Genomic DNA, 4,811 nt, shown 5'->3' on the forward strand with positions numbered 1-4,811 from the left:
GGAAGGAGAAAGGACTGCCATCAGCCCAAGAATCATCAATACAGCATAAAGAAGAAATTCTCCAACTTCCGGAAGACATGCAGAAACCAAAAGAAGTGGCGGTAAAGCGTTGCAAAGCTCATCAATTTGGCCAGACGGCTGTAAACATAAGCAAACGACTGACCGGTAAAGCTGCAAAGAGGACTGCAGAGCAAGGTATCCTTGCACTAGTACCAGTAAAACAGATCAGAATTCCAAAGTTGAAACCGAGATATAATAAATTGGATGAGCAATTAGCAGAACAATTGGAAGCATCACAAAACACAGAGAGATGGTAGGTAACACCAGAAAAACAAGTAATAACAACAACCACCCCACAAGTTATGACAGAACTTGCAAAAGAAAACCATGAGCAAACACATTAGGCTGTAGGCGCTACGGTTTTGAGTTTAAAAACATCTGTAGCGTGTGTAGGCATGACAAGAATAGTTAAACCCATAGTAGCTAAGTGTCCAATCTGTCCTAGAAATAATCCCCTGAACCAAAGGAAACAACCTTTAGGAGTAACAAAACAAAAAATTCTCCCGGAAATTATTAGCAAATTAAGTTCTCTGAGTTACCCAGACAAAATAGATATAGCAGTATTTGTCAGTGCTGATTGACAAATTTTCTAGATGGCCAGAAGCTTTCTCGTGCTGCACCGACAAAGCTAGAGTAGTAGTTAAAACGTTGCTGAAAGAAATAATACCAAGATTTAGAGTGCCAACGGGAATGTCCTCTGATAGAGCACCACATTTTTTTGCAGAGGTACTTCAACAAATTAATAAAATTTTGGGTAGAAAATGGGACCTGCATACACCCTGGAGACCACAATCAAGTGAAAAATTTCAGAACATGAAGCAAACACTAAACTGACATAGTGGAATGTTATTGATCTAGGATGGAAGTATTGAGAAAATTATTATTTCAGAACTTCCAAACAGGGGAAATGTAACCAAAGTGATGAAATCAACCAGAGACGGTGTTCCATTACGGGAACATGGAGCGTACCAATCAGCGCACCTGTCGATCTGCATTTTAGTCCCTAGGCGATCGTTAATGTCAGCAGAACAACAGACAACGTGCTTCTGTCAGAAAAGGATGACAAAACGCGGTTTCGCTTAGCGGACTGAGAAAACTAGCCAAGACTGCCAAGATTAAGAGCCAAGAAGGTAAAAGGTAATTCCGGCAGGGGGAGATCGCGACCACCGACTCACAGACCACCACCGACCCAAGTAACAGAAGAGAACAACGGAAGAGGACAACCGAGCCTGCGCAGCGATTTACATACGGAACGAGCAAGTTTGTACCAATCAGCAGACAGGACAATAATGAATATGTATGAATACGTAAAACATTGATCTACAAATTGTACGGGAAAGGTGAGTGAGGTACGCACACCAGGAGGAGCGATCCCCCGTGCATCCGGCGCCGCGAATAAAGAATGCCTGCTCTTTAATACTAAATTGGTGTTGAGGAGTCGTTTCCGATTTTAACGCGTTTTTCGGTAACACAGGAAGTCAGATCAAGAGAGCCAGAGAACAACAAAACACCGACAGGCTACAGGACAGAGCAGGAGGAAAAAAAAAAAAAAAACGGAGCCAGAGCCAGGCAGAGAGAGGCGGAGAAAGAAAAAGGAGCCACAGGCTACAGGACAGAGAGAGGGAGGACTGAAAAGATGGGGAGGCAGGGAGACACTCAGAGCGAGATGGAGAAAGAAGGTGCGGGGGGGGGGGGGGGGGGCGCAAAAAAAAAAAGTAAATTTTGCAGCAGGTAAGGAAAGAGAGGGGGCCGGGGGAGAGACAGGGAGGGCCCAGGACGCACAAGAGAGGCAACGGGGCCCCAGTGGCCCAGGACTCACCGCGACTCTCGCTCTCAGCGCTGCTGGCACAATTTAGCCGTTCAGATGCTTCTTTCCCCTCCTCTCCTCCCTGCCTCTTCTGCAGCTCCAGACTCTAGGCCGTCCTCCACCTGAAGAGAATACGTGGGTGTCTTACAGCTCTTACCAGATGAGGCTTCCTAGGCACGTAGCCTAGCTCGCCCGTGCTGGAGCTGGGGGCAGGCGCACGGGGCAAGGGGGGCCAGGGGAGGCTGAGGGGGAGCTCTGGTGAGCTGGGGAGTCGGCCATCTTCTGCACCCAGAAGCTGCAGGGGGAAAAGGTCATCATCCTCCTCCTCCTTTCCCTCTTCCCTTCTATCAGCTCCCGGGTAACTCCTAGGGCTGCCCTCACCCGCTCGCCTTTAGCATACCAGAAGCCTGCCTCGGCGGGTCGTTTGAAGCTTCCCATCCCACCAGCCCCAGTAGTACAGGCACACAAGGAGATACCCCTGCACCCACCAAAGGGGCTCGCTCACCTCGCCGGCAGCCCTAGGCCTCACCCGACACAGGGAATCATGTCCGACACACCACCACGCTGCAGCAAGAGCAGAGGAGGCCTTTCCTTACCAGGAAGCAGCAACGAGCATGGCGGCATCACCTCGCAGGCACTGCAGCATCGCAGGGCTGTTACCTGCGGAGAGAGCAATGGGGATCACAGGGACGCCACCGCGCGTGCACGGCTCCCGGGCTCAGTACCCAATTCTGGTCGCTGGGCAGCAGCATTATCTGAATTACTCTTCTCGATTAATACCATCCAGAAACCGTAACTTGGCTGCATCCACAGAGCTTCTATTCCTCTGCACCTTTCCCCCTCGCAGCCCCAGCAGCGCCATTCATTGCCTCTGCACCAAACAGCAAAGTGTCTCGAGGGAGGAGAAGCAGCACAGCAAACCTGGGGAACAAGGTTGGGTTCCCACCCCCGCAGAATAAGCCCCAGGAACTGCTTGTAGGCATGTGGCATCAGGGTTGTGATCGGGTTTTGGTTTGGTTTTCTTTTTTTTTCCCCCGCCTTCTTTACATAATGTAATAATTGGGGTTGCTTTTCCAAACTACTGAGTTCTGTGGGGATTTTTTGTGCTTTTGCCCTACAAAAAATGGTCATTTTCACTTTCGGTTTTGTGCATGAGAATGGTTGGTGGGTGCTTTTAGGTTGTTGTTCCTTCCCCCCACCCCCTTTTTTTTTTCCTTTCCAGCCGCACAAATCCAGCTGGAGTTGGCTTTCCCAGAAGCCCCAAGTTGTTTTCTTTCCACCAGAATTCTTCCTGTATTTTCACCCCTCATTGCAGGCCCAGAGTCAAGGGGTTTGAGGTATTTTTGTGCCCAGGCAGCAGCTCCCAGGCTGCATAAGCAGCCCCACAGGGGGAAGTCCCCGTTTGAGGGAATCGGCCCCAAATTGGGATGGGAAAGTGAAGAGAAGGAGAAAAAACCCTGAATAACCTGAAAAAGAACACCTACTCCAGCCCACCAAGCACCGGTCACCTTGCCTGACTCACCTCCAGGGCCCACATCACGCTCGGCTCATCGCTTAGCACCCTCAGATCACAAAAAAAAAAAAAAAAAGAGTAAAACCCATAATGGAGCCCTATAGCCATCAGTCACATCTTCCCTCCAGTACTACACACAGACTCACCTTCTTACAGCGCTCCCCTGGGCTCTCCTCCGTTGCCCTGCACGACTCATCCATCTGCACCTGGAAAAACAGTGTTACTGAACAAGTCACCTGGAGGCACAGCAACAGCTTAACCATTCCACAGCTCCTGCGCCCACGTAGGAATACCATCTAGAGCCCAACTACAGCCTGCCGTTAAAGGAAATGCATTAAATCAAACGTTAAGCCCTCGCACATACAAGCCGGAACAGCAAAAACACGGCACGCTCGCGCACCCAGGGCGCAGCCCGACGGAGGTCCACGCGCACCTCGCCGGTTTGATGCGGAGCCACCCAGCATCCCTGCGAGCACAGCTGCAGGCGCAACAGCAGTTTCACCTACACCCATCTCGGCACGCAGCGCTTCTGAAGCTTTAAGCTGAAAGCCCTACCTTGACGCTTGGCCACACTAGAAGCGAGCCGTAGCTAGGACTCCACAGAAACACAGCAACACAAATTGCACACCCACAGCGGCGACAGCCTTGCAACTACTTAGACCAGGAACAACAGAGGAAAGTAAAACGGCTTCATCACCCGCACAGGAAAAGCGGCAGACGGAGGCAAAGGGTCAGCATTCATAGCCCTTACAGAACACAGGCGTTCTCTCTCCTTCCATTCCTAAACCCATCCCTTAGGTCTAAATATCGCAGCCCTGCTGTGGCAATAGCGAGAGCGGGGAACGAGAGCCCTGCCGCCGGCCATTTGTGCGGCAGGACACAAAAACAGAGGGACATGTTTTGCCACACACAACCCTGAATCTCCTGAAAAGTTATGTTTACCAAAAATAGGCATTTGGAACATATTGCCAAAAACAAAACATTCGGCAATAAAACTTTTATGTGTTTGACACCCGCACATTTTTTGGGAACTTGCTATTTGCTTCCTGGTTTTGCTGGTCTTCCCTCAGAAGTTCTACCTGCAGCCAAGTTATTCCCACCCGCCCGACCGGTTCAAGCATTCACCTTCCTGGTATTACCAGCACATTGAGACACAGGCGAGGAACTTAACTGCTCTTCTAAAACTATCCAAATGACAATTACAGCCCTGAAAGAGGAGTGGAAGAGAAGAACAGGAGAGATCAGGCAGCAAAAGTGCTCTGCAGGCTGCTGCCAGCCAACACTGCACTCTTTTGTTAAAGCCACCCCGCCCCCCCAAATGCAAACAAAAAAACCCCCCATGACTTCATGAAGTGCGTGGGTTTTTTTTCTTTTCAGTAGTCCTTTTGGAGCTCATCCCTGTCTCAGCATCTTGTCTTGTCAGAGCATGAA

General features: G+C 50.0%; 1 long non-coding RNA gene across 1 annotated transcript; it reads right to left on the minus strand.

The window, feature by feature from the left end:
• Positions 1–1,786: 1,786 nt before the first annotated feature.
• LOC142048873 (uncharacterized) lies at positions 1,787–4,137 on the minus strand. The gene is made up of 3 exons (XR_012657549.1): positions 3,527–4,137; positions 2,373–2,527; positions 1,787–1,989 (listed from the first exon to the last, which is right to left on the minus strand). It is a non-coding gene; the product is annotated as an uncharacterized LOC142048873 (long non-coding RNA).
• Between the last annotated feature and the right edge of the window lie 674 nt (positions 4,138–4,811).

This window comes from Phalacrocorax aristotelis, chromosome 28, assembly GCF_949628215.1.
Source record: "Phalacrocorax aristotelis chromosome 28, bGulAri2.1, whole genome shotgun sequence".
In the NCBI taxonomy this organism is placed as follows: Eukaryota; Metazoa; Chordata; class Aves; order Suliformes; family Phalacrocoracidae; genus Phalacrocorax; species Phalacrocorax aristotelis.